General features: G+C 40.1%; 1 long non-coding RNA gene across 1 annotated transcript in view; it reads left to right on the top strand.

Annotated features, from left to right (window-relative positions):
- Nucleotides 1-16,208, top strand: part of LOC122799428 — a 107,894-nt gene extending 91,686 nt beyond the window's left edge. The window contains exon 4 of the long non-coding RNA XR_006364469.1: nt 16,154-16,208. This is a non-coding gene — a long non-coding RNA (uncharacterized LOC122799428). The remainder of the gene's footprint in view (nt 1-16,153) is intronic.
- The last annotated feature ends 268 nt before the right edge of the window (nt 16,209-16,476 follow it).

Genomic DNA, 16,476 nt, shown 5'->3' with positions numbered 1-16,476 from the left:
GTAATATTTTAAGTGTCTCTGATTGTCTGGACTGCTCCATAATTATTTCTGGATTTATCGCCGATGTGTTGAGCTATGAATGAGGTGACTGCTTCTGATTATAGAAAACAAAACTGAAAGTTAATATGGGTATTACAGTGGGCTGGTATATATGCACACATACACACACACACACACACACACACACACACACACACACACACACACACACACGTATGTAAATACATATACATACTACATGCAGACACACATACATATTTCTGTGTCTGCTTGTTGCCAGTGCCAGTGGTGAGAGGTCCTACTCCTGTTTAAAAAGGATAAAAAGTGAAAGCAGAACATCAATGGGCCAAGAGTGGTTATTTGCTTTGTCTCTGTTAGCAGTGGAATCGGCTTTGGTCAAACAGTTGGAGTTTGATGATCTTGTTGTGGATGCTTTCTTAAAGAGAAAACCATGTAAAATTAAACTGTAAAGCTTGTGTGCGGAAATGTACTGGAGAGACTGAATGCAACAAGCTCTGTATACAACATTTTGATCCCCACAGAGTAGTATGTTGTTTTACAACATTCTGTTTCCTTCGTGCAACCATATGCCATTCCCCTACAGTCTTCAGTTTTACATCTGGCAGCACTGTTCTAACATTCCTTTGAAATATGTGTTTTATGACACCTTAACTGAAAGTTTTTTCTGGGACTTCATTTGCTAAGGTGCTAGTCTAAAGAATACCAATGACAAAGGCATGGGTTCAAATGTATTCATGAGTATTTCTGTCATCAATTGTGTAAATTCTGTCAGTGAGTTTGGCACTTTCTAACAAAACGTAAGAATGGATTCATCTAGCATTGCTGAGTTAAGAAGTTGTGATATATGCTTCATCCCCTCCTCCATCCTGCCATTCCTTATTTGCTCACCTTGTGTTCTACTTTCTGCTTGATTCATGTTATCATCCATATTCTATATCATCTTTCTGTGGTCTTCCATTGAGCAACATTTGGCAGACAGGAACATCAATGCACATGTACAACTAACAATAAATATCTGTCCCTGTCCTATTGTAAAAATGAAGAAAAATCCTTGGAACCCGCTATAATTTTGTCATTGATCATACAAAAAAATGAGCTAAACTCCAATGTGCATCAACAGCTAAGTGTGCAAGACAGTTAAGTGATTGTCTTTATTCTGTTTCAATGGCTCACTGTACTCATGCAGTGATGTGTACATTGTCAGTACACTGGGGTGAGGCTTTTAATCCCCTGGTTGTTGTACATTGTTTTACAAGCTTCAGTTTTTAGTCAACGTTGTTCTAACATTCACCTGAAATATGTGATCTGATGTTATCAATTTTCATTCATTCCTCAACAGTTTGGCTTGGATCTAACTTAGCCATTATTTTAGTTCACAGCCACCAAAGGTCTCTCAAGCTCCTCCCTTACACATAATGTACTAACCTTTAACATACCCTAGATCTCATTTGTTGCTTTCATGTTTGGACATGGTCACCTTGAGCTCTTGAGCAACTTTGGTGAAGAGATCAGTTTATATCTACTTTTATCTTTTTTCTATAATATTTTATTTTTTTCTATTATCAATCCTCCCTTATGCACTCTTTGGGTGTAATCTTTTAACCATAGTTGGCATTTTCTTCTTTCTCCTTTTCCCTCTTACACTTTTTAGTGTAAATCTTCTTGTCATCACTGGTAATCCCTTATGTCTGAAAAGTGGTCCTTCTGGGTTTAAGAAGTACAAAAATGTGGGCACAGGTTGTCTCTAGCTGATGCACGTGACTTGTGTCTATATTGTTTGGGAGCAGATAATCCTCAGGTTGACTGTTTAATTTGCAAGTCCTTCAATACGCGAGTCATAGCTGACAGGAAAAATAAATTAATGTTAAAAGGATTGCTACCAACATCCTTTACAGAGGGTATTGCTGGTACTTAACCCCCAAATCCAAATCAAAGGAGCACTCATCTAAACCTTCAAGGCCTTCAGGATTATTGACTAACTCATTGGATCCTTCCACAGAACCATCAAGGAAGAAACATAAGTTGGATCCAAAGACAGCTCCTGCTTAGCTGCAGTCAGAGCTGACAAAAGCCTCCTCAGAACCTAGCTCTTCTTATATGAAGCCTTTACTACGACCAAATAGTCACCAGCTATTGGCCCAATACTCTCCAGAGTATTGTCACCATTTCTTGAAACCCACCACCACTCTAGGTCACCATCGCTAGCTTCCTCCTGTTCTTCCAGAAGTCTGACTGAGGTTGATATGGGCAGGATGATGAGGAAATTCCTCTTGGTACAGATTCAGATGGGTGTTCTCCCAGTTCCTACCCCTTTGGGTCAGGAAGCCCTAGTTTGTACAAATCCACCAATTTCGACATCTACTCCAATCCAACCTATCTTTTCAGAGCCCTTGGATCAGAGTCACCCAGGACCATCAGAACTGGATTTGAATATGTCAGTATCTTCAGCTCCAAGACTGTCTCTGAGTGCACTGGCTCTGATGGTTTCAGAGCTGGACAACTGTCAGAGCCAAAGCTTTCCTGTTGGATCCGAGGCTTTAGAATTGACTTTGAAGTTTTCAGAGGCATATCTTTCCCTCAGAGCCTCAGCACTGGACAGCTCGGCTCCGGCCTCCCTCCTTGGGTGGACTGCCTTCAGAGCATGCGGTGCTGATGGAGTGGAAGTGTGGCTTCTTGGCTCAATTGGCTTCCTTCTCCCTGGAGTGCTGTGCTTTTGAGTTGGTGGACAGAGTGTTCTCTGCTTCCTCAGGATGGACAGTTCTTACCCCCTGGGATCTTCTCTTTGGATCCCATGCGTTTTTGTGCCTTGAAGCCCCATCCTTCTACACCACAGAGACAGCCAGCCCACAGTCTCCAGGTTACCCAGCAGGGTACTGCAATCTCTTCAGACACTTCTCCAGAACACCCCACTGAAGAAGTCCATAGAAAGAGGAAGTTCAAGAGGAGGCACTTAGACTCCCCTCAGGAGTCGATCAGAGAAGATACTGATTTCAATGAAGGAAAAGGGTCCCCAAGATCACCCCCTGAAGACGTCTCTTTCGAAGACATTCTTGAGATCCTTAAGCAGAGGGATGGTTGGTCAGATCTATTTTACATCATGAAATGTTTAAATAAGCAAACGATGATTAATCGACCCCATGTAAGCAAATGCTTACAATGTCGAAACCCCAGAACAGCAATTTTTTTCAAGGGAAAAAATATATACTGTTCAAAAAAACAAACAAAAAAAACCAAACAAACTTTAAAACAGTACATAAAGTGGGAGGCTTTGCCCCCACACCCCCCTACTTAAATATACCAACTCCAAGATCGCACTACAGTGCCGAAAATGGCAAAGTAACGGAAGCGGCCACGCAAATTCTTTCCCAAGGAAAGAATTTGCTTAAAAGCCGCTTCGCTATTTTGCCTTTTCATTCTTTTACGGTCAATCAAGACGCATTTGACAGTATGCGTCTTTCATCACGTAATAGGAACCCGGTTGGTCTACTGATATCCCTTCTCCAGAGGAATTGGTATTCCTGGAGGCTTTTGGGGCTGGCCCGCCTACCTCCTGGCTAACTCCACCCACCAATGAGCTCATTGACTTGATCTCTAGGTGGGCAGGGAAGGAGCTTGACACAGTTGAGCCAGTCCCCAAAAGACCGGATCAGATTCTGGCACCACCTTTAGGAAGGGAGTTTTGGAGTAAGGGAGTGTCCATAGATGAAATGGTCAGGGTGGTGGCCACCATGAAGGAACTTGCTGAGCAGAGTTCCTCTCTCCATTTCCCTAACAAGCTGTCTAGGGTGCTGGACAGATTTGGGAAGTGTGTGTATGCTTCAGTGACTTTTGCCCTCAGGCAGCTGAACTGCCTGGCACACTTTACGAGACTACAAAGGGACTTGATAAAAGGACTATCAAAATCCCTTTCTGAGATGACTACTGCTGAGACTCAGACTACTGTGGTCACAGTTGGCAACCCTGCAACCTATTTCTAAGTCATCCATGAGGCTTATCTCACATGCTGCTGAAGGTGCCTCAAGGGAGTTGAGTTCAGGCATTTCCATCTGGAGGCATGCCTGGATACACTTGTGTGATTTTGCTGAACCTTTCAAGTCCTTGTTTGTCAATTTACCCATTGACAGCAGTATGTTGCTTGCCCTAAGATAAAGGACACACTCCATAGGTGTGAGCAAGATGGAAAGACTCTCTGCAGCTGGAGTATGTTTTTCAACCCTCAAAGGACTTTCTCCAAGAACCAACAAGGATGATGAAAAATGTGGTTCAAGAAGTCCCAGGGTCCTTTCCAAGATCCATGTGGAGATAGTTCCCCCTGAGGCAGAGGGGTGAACTCAAATTGAAGATGATGCCCATGAGGCAGAGGAGGTCTGCAGAACCAAGAGTCTAGAGATTCTTTCTCTGACAGACCCTAACAGCGCTCCTGAAAAGAGGCCCAGTTGTCCCATATGGAGGCAATCAGAGGCCGTATGTCCCTGCACCAGACAGCCTGGCTAGACATCACAAAAGATGCATGGGTGCAAAAGATTATTTCCAGTGGTTATATAATTCCCTTTCCCTTCCACCTCCATCTATATGCAATTTTCCCAATGTTCCACCCAGTCAGAGGAAAGCAGCAGCACTAGAAATACAAAAGCTGCTAGAAAAAAACAGTCATCCAATAGGTCCCACTGGACCAGATAGAATCTGGAACTTACTCAAGATTCTTTTAAGTGCCAAAGAAAACTGGGGACTGGAAACCAATTTTGGATCTCAGCAACTTGAACGAATCATTTTGGCATACAAAGTTTCCAATGGTCATGGTTCAGTCCATTCTGCCCTTCTTGTGCTCGAAAGACCTTCAGGATGCATACTATCACATAAAAATGAACAGATAATCCAGAAGGTATCTACTCTTCTAGCTGGGAGCCAGTCATTACCAGTTCAGAGCATTGCCCTTTGGCCTCACCACAGGCCCGAGGGTATTCACCAAATGCATGGCTGTGGTAGCAACTCACTTCAGACTGCAGGGATTCTGAGGGTTTCCATACCTGGATGACTGGCTCATTACCACCCTGACTAGACATGTACTAATAAGAGCATGAAATGAGGTACTCCAGATTTGCTCCCATCTGGGAATAACCATAAATTACAACAAATCTCAGTTAGAACCATCTCAAACATTGGAATTCATAAGAGTGATTTTCAACTCCATATCAGTGACATCTTCTCTTCCTCCCTCAAGAGTACAAACAATCAGATTCCAGGTTGGAAAAGTAATTCACAGTACCACAATTTCAACCCAATTGATTCTACAAGTCTTGGGATCAGTGTTGGTGGCTATAGTCCTAGTTCCTCTAGCAAGATTTTACATGAGTAGTCTTCAATGTATTTTAGCAACATAATGGTCTATTCTTTACCAACACGTCAACCCAAATAAGAAATACTCAGGCATGCAAGAGATACCATTGGTGGTGTATTTGATCAGATCAGGTTCTACAAGGCTGTCCTTTCATTCTCCTTCAGCCCAAGGCCATAGTGACCACCAATACATCCTAGATTTGGTGGTGGGGGGGCACTTCCTGGGGAAAACTGTTCAATGCACTTGGTCCCCCAAAGAGGCCATTATACATATCAATGTCTTGGAAATGAGAGTAGTGCTCTTAGAATTGCAGACCTTCCAAGACTCTCTCCCCTTTAGGACAATTGTGATTCAGGCAGACAATATGTCAATGGTCTGGTAGATCAACAAACAAGGAGGAACCAGTTCTTACCCATTATGTCATAAATTTCCAAGAGTGTGGCAATGGATGATCTCATCCAACCGTTTTCTGATAGCAATGCTCAATCCGGGGAAGTCCAGTGTGATAGCAGACAAGTCGAGCAGGTCCATTCTACTACCTCACAAATGGTCTCTCAACATGGAAGTGACAGAAATGATTTTTCGCTGATGGGCCAACCTGGCTGTGACCTATTTGCATCTCCACTAAACAATAGATGCAGTAGCTTCTATGCTCTAATCTCCCCACTAGGAAAATCACCAAGAGATGGTCTGCTATACAATTGGCCCCCTCCCGGTCTCCTCTGTGCATATCCCCCCAACTCCCTTGATCCCCAAATTTCTGCAGAAAACTTTCAGTTGAAGAGCAAAGTCATTCTCATTGCACTTTCCTGACTTCAACAAATTTGGTTCCCCTTTTTTTGGCCTCATCTAATTTACCCACCTTGGATTCTGGACCTTCTGTCTCACCCAACAGGCATGATTCATCTGAATATTGCAAACCTAAAGCTCACAGCATGGTTTCTCCACTTCCTTTAATAGCCAGACAACCTGTGCTGTCTTCTCCAGCCTGTCATATACTTTTATCTTCCAATAAACCTTCTACAAGAAAACTTTACAGAAGTAAATGGAAAAGGTTTGTCTTTTGGGCACTTCAGAACATATTGATTCTTTTTCATCCCCTGTACAAAATGTCCTTGAGTTTTTGGCTACAATTTTCCATGAAGGAGCTAGCTCCTCAACCATTATTCAATTAGTAGCCATCTCTAACTTTTATACTGGATTTGAGAACTCCACTCTGGCTTCATCTAAACTTTGTAAGGCCTTCTTGAGAGCTACCCTTCTTTTGAGACCACCTTATAAAGATCCAACCCCTCCATGGAACTTAAATGTGGTACTGCAGGCCTTTGATTCATTCCCCATTTGAACCAGCAGCAAAATGTGATCTTAAGTTTCTGACTTGGAAGTCTGTCTTTCTGGTGGTTATCACCTCTGCTAGAAGGATTTCAGAAATTCAAGCTTTGTCTTCTAAACCTCCTTACTTGATTTTTCTTTGAGATAGAGTAACATTACAAATCACTCCTTCCTTCCTTCCTTCCTAAGGTGGTGTCAGAATCTAACATCAATCAGTCTGTTAATCTGCCTGTTTTCTTTCCTAAATTTATACAAAAAATCTCACCAAAGGTCTGCTGAGCGCAAAACACAGTCCAAATAGAAAATATCCCTGCAGAACACCACCATGTTCAAAAGTTTAATAAAACTGATGTCGACCAACAACACAGAATGAGTAAAACACAAGTTAAAATTGTCCACTTCTAAGTGCTTTCGAGTTCAAGCCCTTCTTCAGATAACCTGCTATTGTATTGGATAACATATTTAAGTACGGCTACAGCCAATCACTCCTCAGTAATGTACCCGCCTATTTTTCAAGGAAGGTTTCATTGGAACTAGCTCATTAAGACGAGGATGCCTATGAGCCATAAGTTCAATTATCCATCTGGTTTCCTCAAGTTTTGTAAAATCTTTTATATTGCCCCCCCCCCCAGAACTTTTTCTCATGTTCCAAATAGCCCTAAATGTAAAAACATGTCCCTCATTCTGATCAATATGCCTAAAAAGGGCATTATGTATATTCTTAGTTCTAATAGCTGATAGATGTTGTAAAATCCTCACTTTAAACATACAAGTCATCTTGCCTATGTAAAAACATACACATTGTTGACATTCTGCTATGTATACCAAATCTGTTGCCCTGCAAATGGCTCTTGCTCTAAAATGGAATATCTTTCCTGTAATAGGATGTGTAAACACTGAGGCTTTATTAATGTAACTGCAAGCCTTGCACGATCCACAGAGTATAGTCCCTTCTTTGGTTATAAGCTGTTTGAATTTGGGGTTCCCTTTCTTGTCTCAAAATATCCTTCAAGTTTTTATTTCTTCTAAAGCCAAAACTTGGCCTATCACCTATCAGCTCCTTTATACTTTTGTCAGTTCTGAGTATATTCCAATTACTTCTAACAATATCACATATACCATGTATATTGTTGCTATATGTAAACACGATCCTAACATTATGTTCATCATTAGCAAGGGAGCTGATGGCACCCTTATTTCGCCTTTCATTACCTTTATTTAACCAGGGACCCATCTTACCTTGCCTATGGATCCTTCTCTCATTCATCACCCCTTGGACAAGCTCTTTTTTATAACCTATTTCTTGAAAGTATCCTTCCAAACTCTCAGCTTCTTGTTCAAAAATCATCTCATCCGTACAAATCCTGGAAACCCTACAAAGCTGTCCCTTTACTATATTACCAAAGGTGAATCTTGGATGCATACTATCATATCTCAGCAAAGTATTTTTCCAACAGTTGAGAATCCATCACTATCCTGTTTAATGCTTATGTCCAAGCAATCAACCTCTGTTCTAGAATGGGTGACCGTGAAATGTAGGAACGAGGTTGTGCTTTCCAAGTATGTTATAAAATCTGGCAGCTCATGCTCCTCTCCCTTCCACAAAATAAACACATCATCTACAAAATGTCTGTATAGACCAATCTTATCACTCCATGTGTTGCAACTATCTAACACAAACTGTCTCTCCCAATGTGACAACACCAGATTGGCATATGTATTAGCACAGGGGGTGCCCATAGCCACCCCCTGTGCTTGTCTGTAAACCTCATTCAAACAAATAAAGATGTTTTGCTCCAACACCAAGGTGAGCATTTGAGCTACCAGTTTTAATTGTCTACTGTCCACTCCCATGGCACCGAACATAGAACATACTGCCTTAATGCCATATTCATTGCTAATGACTGTAAACAGACTTTGTAAGTCCAATGTCACCATCATGTATCTACCCTTCATTTCTCCTTCATCAAAAGCATCAAATGTTGTCAGAAATTGGCCAGTATCCTGTAGGATCTCCTCTATCATTTCCAGATATGGTCTCAATATTGTTTCTAGCCATATGGAAATATTCTCCGTAACCCAGCCTCTTCCTGACACTATGGGTCTGAGAGGGGGGGGGGGTCCCTCAGATCCTTATGTATCTTAGGAAGTGCTTTAAATATGGGAATCACAGCTTTATCTTTCCACAAGAACTTAAAAAGATCCCTACCCATTAAGCCTTGTTTTAAACATTCAGTCAAACAGTTCTGCACTTTTTTAATAACATGGTCCACAAGTATAGGTGAAATAGGAACATATGTATTAATGTCCAACAGCAACCTTTTCAACTTGTCATGATAAAACACACTAGCTAAAACCACAACCACCCCGCCTTTATCCGCCTGTTTTATAACCAATTCACTGTTATTCTGCAGACCTTGCAGGGCCACCCGTTGTGGCAATGTTAAATTGTGGAATTTCTTATTTCTGTCCTCATACAAATACTGCAAAAAATCTTGTTCGCAACATTTAATAAAGGTGTGCATCGAACCTGTAAAAGGGGGGGGGGGGGCGCAAAACTACTAGGTTGTCATAACCCTTGTTGGAGTGGTTGGCTGTTGCCATATATTTGTTTTAACATAACATTCCTACAAAAAAACATAATATCCATAACAATCTCATTAAAAGAGCTTTCTCGACTTGGGACAAAGGTCAATCCCTTATTTATAACTCCTCATTAGAAAGTATATGACGAGATAAATTATAAACAATGCCATTATCCAAATTACCAGTCAATCCAGTGTCCTCCTTTTCTTTGCTCCTCTCCCTTCGCTGAGGGAGCGCTTCCACTCCCCTTTCTTCTTCACCGGAGCCGGCAAATGCACTAAAAAACATTCATGACAAACAACTTCTTTAGGCCTGGCCCCCAGTTCAAGCAGCCAACCTTCAGTATCTCTCCCGCTAGAAACTGGAGGTATAACCCTTGCTCCCTCAGAGTCAGCCACCTCATAGGACATAGAAACAACATCAGTATTCAACGACTGCAAAACATTATCAGCTCCTTGTTGTACATCTCCATCTAGCACCCGTGTAGTAAGCATCGAGGCTTGTCCCATATGAATCCAACACAGGCCTGGTGTCCATGGATTGAGCGTCATCTGTTTTACGCATAGATTTGGTGTCTGTGGACTGAGCGTCATCTGTTCTACGCATATTTCGTCCCACATCCGATCCAGTCGAGGGAGCATTGCTTAAGGTGGTTCTTTGGTTGGTATCTCTACGATTGTCTCTGGGCCACACAAAAATATTACCTCTTGTAAAATCTTCATAGTCTCTTTGGAGTTTCTTGACCTGCTGCTGTATCTTATCATCACTGACAGAACAAGTATGATATAACTCAAGTCTTTGAGTATATCTGTCCCCCTTAAAACCCACTTCCAGTCTCCGTTGCAGCAACTCAACCTCCTTAGTCAGCTGTTCCTCTTCAGGTAAAAAAAATTCTAGCAGCAGTTTCATGTACGAGAAACCAGTGTTGATATTTATCATCTGCCATCTGGCTAGCAATTCAGGGTAACGTTCACCTTGTGTGGGTATACAAAACACCCTCATGCCCCTGGGTACTATGCCAGATTTGAGGCAATGCCTCAAAATGATTTCGCTGCCACTGCAGACATTTTAGTCTGTTGACTTTATAATTAAAGTCTCTAAGTGTTTCTTCAAAATTATGGTCAATGTTCACAGAAACCGATTCAGTTAATCTCTCTTTTGTGGCTACATGAAAATCAAAACTCAACAAAGGATTACCAATAGTTGTAAAATTCATTCTTTGTCTCTCTGCCTTGTTCGAAACTGAACCTCCTTGTTGAGCCCCTTCGCTGGCTTCCAAGGCATTCTCTTCCATAGTGTGTGAGGTTTCAACACAAACGAACAGGAAACTGATACAAAAAATGTTGTAGATACTTCACTGAAGGTCTGCTGAGCGCAACACAGTTCAAATAGAAAAATCGCTGCAGAACACCACTATGTTCAAAAGTTTAATAAAATTGATGTCGACCAGCAACACAGCATGAGTAAAAAGTATTAATGTAACTGCAAGCCTTGCATGCCACAGGGTATAGTCCCTTTTTTGGTAATAAGCTGTTTCAATTGGGGTCCCCTTTCTTGTCCCAAAATATCCTTCAAGTTTTTGTTTCTCCTAAAGCCAAAACTTGGCCTATCACCTATCAGCTCCTTTATACTTTCGTCAGTTCTGGGTATATTCCAATTACTTCTAACAATATCACATATACCAATGCTCCCTCGGCTGGATCGGATGTGGGACGAAATATGCGTAGAATGGATGACGCTCGGTCCACAGACACCAGATCTATGCGTAGAACGGATGACGCTCAGTCCACAGACACCAGGCCTGTGTTGGATTCATATTCACAGCCCCCCATCAGCGAATAGAAGTAGACCCGTGTGTATATATATATATATATATATATATATATATATATGTATATGGATCTACTTCACAAGCTCGAAGTTTCAAAACTTCAAACTGCAAATGGTCGAGACCATAAGATCAAAGTTTTGAAACTTTGAAATTGTAATTAAAAAAAAATTAAAAACAAATTTTTATTTTTAAGTTTTTTGCAGGGGGGCTGCACCCTCCAATACCCCCTGCTAAGTAAATATATCAACTCTGAGATCGCACTACAGTGAAGAAAATGGTAAATTGCACAGTGATCTCCATTCAAAATGTTTGAAGTTGCAAAAGTTCAATCTTATGGTCTCGAACATTTGCATTTTGACATTTTAAAACTTCAAGCTTGTGAAGAGAATCCATATATGTATATATATATATATATATATATATATATATATATATATAGATACAGATATATAGATATATATATATAAATATATATTTTATATATATATATATATATATATATATATATATATATACATATATATATATATATACATACACATATATACATATACATACACAGAGATATTTACATATTTACATAGATTACCTTTTCAACCTGTGTAAACTCACTCAATGGCTCGGCTGCGGTCACAGATGCAATGTTTCTGAATCCCTGTGGGCATTCGTCAAGGCCTGCAAACTAAGCATGATTATTATCTTCTGTATAGATGTGTCAGCACTCTTGCATGGGCTAACTGTACTCATTCCTGGTATAAAAAACAATGGTCTGACTTTTAATGCTTGCAAATACAGCCTAATCACATTTTGGAAGCAAAGAAGTCCTTGTCATTTTACCTGTTGTTGCAAAGGACCTTGGTCTTTTCATAGAAAAATATTTTCTTTGATCACAATGGTGAAGTAAGTCTGAAGAAGCGTTCTAGTAACGTGAAAGCGCTTACTTATTTTGTTACTGCAGTTTAATAAATTGTTGGCTTTTATTTCGTGCTGTGGTGAGCATGACCAAAAAAATGATGAGGTTGGACACCTGAGTTACTTTGTGAGGCAGTTGTCCCTCTTTTTGATTTCACATAATTTATTGTGGGGAGAATGCATGCCTTACATTCCAGGCCATGAAGACTCCCTTCTGCTTTGAAACCTTAAGTCTAGGACATACTTTGAAGATGGGTCAATGCACATGTGACGATCATCCACTGGACCAGTAATCAAGGAGCCTCAATCCTCACCACTGGCAACAGTGGGGGGTGTTCACTGAGGGGATAACAGGTGCACACACAGTATTTCCAGATGAAGCTCTCTGCATCAAGTGCAAGTTCCCTTAAGAGCACACAGAGGCCACAGTCAGTCCAGGGCTGGTTTCTTCCTCTTTCTCCAGATCCCAAGTAAAACTCCCCACTGGCACAGCTGTAGAGTTGAGATCTCAGCTGAGTGACCAAACCAAGACCTCCAGCACCCTCTCTGTACAAGCAGTGCTTCATGTCCCTGCCCAAGTAGCTGACACATACACTCTTTGGGGTTTGATTTACACACACACACACACACACACACACACACACACACACACACACACACACACACACACACACACACATACTACACACCTACACACCTGGGAAAGGCTGGTACAGATTTACTAGCTATGCCCCTTCTGCCCACACTATAAGGTAGTTATCACTGCTACCAGTCACTACTTATCAGCTACTTTAGGGCCCTTAACAAAGGGTGTCCAATCTTACTGTGTAATATTAATACAAATGGCAGTTTGACCAAGAGCAAAGCTATTAGGAGTGGCCCACACAGTGTCACCAAATAAGTATGCAGGTACTCTCAAAACTTAAATATCTCTGCAGAGATCAGCCACAATGAATGGATTAAATATATTTAATAATAAATAATAAAATAAAAAGACAATACTAAATATATATTCACAGTGACATCAGAGTTCAAAATCACAGGAAATATTTAAAATAGCATTGCAGTACAGGCTCACACAAATAAAGAAAAACATCTAAACTAAGCTTTACTATGTTCCTGTCTGTATTTAAGAGAATTATACTGTTCTCTAGAAACTTACTTCATTAGAGCAAGGCAGATGATGTGGTGAATGTTTTTCTTGTTGTTGTCCGGTCCAAGACAGAATGCAAAACACTTTGTCTCACTGAGAGACTTCTCAAATTAATATTTAAAATGTTACTGCTGGGATAGCTTGCAGAATGACATCATTTCTTGTCATCTGACTTCTAGTTCCCAGGCCAACACCCCCATTGCTAAAAGCTGGCAGCATTTAGCATCTACCTGTACAAATATACAGACAAGGGCTTTTGCACAGATCTTTTGGCAGATGCTGGCAGTCATAAAACAATTGCATTCCTTCATGCTTCAAAACTAGCAATTAGTTCACTCCAAGGACAGTACAGAAAGCTTCCTAGTACAGATCTTGCATCTCTAGCTGCATTGAAAACTTGACAGGTAGCCTCTTTATTGTGTAGCCTATAAAGTAATTTAATTTCAGAAAGTTTTCTAAAGTTTGCTGGACTGAGGTTAACCTCCTGTATTCCAGTTTCTACTGTTAAATCTATACATTTAAACAGTTACAGTAGTTCATGTACATTTCTGTGCTGTTCCAGTAGGCACACTGTGGTTACATTTCATACACATCACTTTGCAAATACCTTTTCAACACACATGAATGTACAAGCAGTTTGATATACACATGGCATGCAATTCTAATATATTTGTAAACAAACATCTTGTATAAATCATTTTGATATTCACCAATGACATATAATTCTTTACAAAATTCCAGCTAGCCATGCTGGCAGTATCTCCTTTCATCACAGCACATATGAAAGCATAGCAATCTCCCTCACATTTAAAAAAAAAAAACAGTTCCCTTTACCTACAAAAAAAATGCCAGCTGTTTGGCTTCTGTACAGGTGTCAGAGTTATAAGTCATCAGTCATAACTGAATGAGATGAAATTCACAGGTTGCTTATTCTAGTAGGAAATCATTGCCATCACTAAATGAGATGAAATTTGCAGTTTGCTTTTTCTACTAGGAAATCAATTTCAGCACTAAATGAGATGAAAATCATAGATTGCTTTTTTCTAGTATGAAGTCAGAATATATTAGCTGGTCAGCAGTAACATTATATTAATAAGCTTAAGCCAAAAGTAAGGTGACCCCTCACCATCCTCTTCATGTTTTTCATGCAAAGACGCATCCACTCTTTGCTTGAATCTGCTCAGAAGGAGTAACTATGTAAAGTGTTTAAGGAACCACAAACAAGTACACCAATCAGCACAAAGAGCGTTCAAAGAGGTATAAAGGATGGTACAGAGATATATACCATTTCCTCCAAGTCCCTAGAAGCTGAGAAGTACTGCAGACAACAAGCAAAACAGATAAATAAAAGAAAATATAAATTTTTCTTTTGTGGACCACTGCCCTCGCACTCAGTGAAGTCAGTTTCTTTGTTGTTGTTTTAAACATCAGGCACATCTGGGCCCCCATTCTAAATGACTTGCTCTCAGTGTAGGTGACCACTTACACTGAGACCAGGCTGAGAGCAGGTGTTTTGGAATCTGGTCCCCATAGTAAGCTTGTTTATAGATAAGTCTTACACCAAAGTAAGTCATTTAAAACTGAGAGCAAGTATTTCAGAATTAGGCCAGACTTACTGAGTGCAACTCTTTTCGAATTTGGCACCCATTCTGAAAGAGCAACGACTTAAATTATTTAGGGACCACAAACAAGTGCACCATTCAGATCAGACAGGTGCAAATACAGGACAGGAGTACATACAATTTCCCTAAGTCCTTAGGACCATGGCAGTGCTGCTGAAAACAGAACAGAGAAACAGAGAACTGCCCTTACATACTGTTGTTGTTGTATATCAAATTATGGTTGGGAGGGTGGCCTAATGGTTAAGGTGTTTTCCTTATAAACACAAAGTGCAAGGTTTGAGTCTCACAAGGGATAATTGGCTAGGCTTAAAATGACTCACAAGGGGAGTTAGCCTAGTTCTAATCTATGAACCTGAACCTAGAAAGAAAAACAAATGAGTATAAATGACAGAAGGGACAAAACATTTTGTGATGTCTGCTTTGGCTGTATGAGATGGAGCCTCCACAAACTATGGAAAACAGCAGATCCCACAGTGTCAGATGTTTTAAAGCATAATATAAAGTGACAAAGTGACAAAGACACTAGCCTCAGTGCTAACAGTGCTAGCCCATAAGGCATGCCATAGCCTTTTCTCCTCCCGCAAATCTGTACATGAGCATCATGTAGCCATGATACCTTTTTACATTTTGTATTTTGATTTAAATCATTTATTTTGTGATTCAAACTTCCATGTCAAAAAAGCTTGTTCTCCCTTCATTCTGTATAGAAGTCATAAGGCTTTGTCGCATGCTAAAGTGTGATTGATTTCCTTGTAAGTATGCTGGTAACCTAAGAACTTCTGCATCATAGACCAAGGATCTACCCAAATATCATATAGGTTCTCAGCTTTCTAAATACTTTTGACAAGACAATGAGACTGACAAGGCAACGTATTCATGTTTTTTTCATGTAAAGAACAAGGCCCCACATACCTCTCTTGCATGTATGAGCATCCTACCAGATGGGTAATTTGTAATATAGTGAGCAAATTCTCTATTCAGACTATGGGCTGTAGCCAAATATGTTTCACAGAAATGGTCTTCGGCAGGCTAAATGTAAACTACAGGCACCAATGCACTAAGGATTTAATTTTAAATAAGAATATAAAATGTATGCTTTGAGTGTCTGGTTTCTGAAAGTATTGATCTTACAAATAAGAAATATGTGGGAATGTCTGTTGACCTGACAATAATAATATATGCTAGCTCAGATGCATTGCTTTACATACCTTTATGTATATATCTTTGAGCTGAGGTTGTGCAAACAGCTAGATATATGGTAAAGTCAAATTGCTAATGTCACAAATTTTATCTGTCGTGTACTGCACTTCACAAAAGTGGTTCATAACAATTGATACTATGTGCAATTATCTTTCCAGTTTTATACTATGTATTACGAAAAGGAAACAGGAGGTGGCACTAGAGTAACACAGTAAGTAATGAAAAAAATTACTCTGATTGAAACAAGTTCAAGTTAAAGCAGATATTTGTAGTGTTACTGTGTAAATGATTAGCAATAAACAGATAGGCTAGACAATTTATTGCCCTGTGAGAATGAATGACTCAGGTGTGATAGTCTGATGCCAAGAGTCAAAAAGAAATAAACATTTATTGAGATATTAGAAATAAAAGCTGCACCGAGTAATGTAACAGTATGCAAGTAATATACATTTGTCATTATAGAACATTTTAATTTCCCATC

The sequence above is a fragment of the Protopterus annectens genome, chromosome 4.part0, assembly GCF_019279795.1.
Source record: "Protopterus annectens isolate FY-2018-M chromosome 4.part0, PAN1.0, whole genome shotgun sequence".
In the NCBI taxonomy this organism is placed as follows: Eukaryota; Metazoa; Chordata; order Ceratodontiformes; family Protopteridae; genus Protopterus; species Protopterus annectens.
Note: the sequence above shows the minus strand (reverse complement) of the source record. Positions and strands in the feature narration are given on the sequence as shown.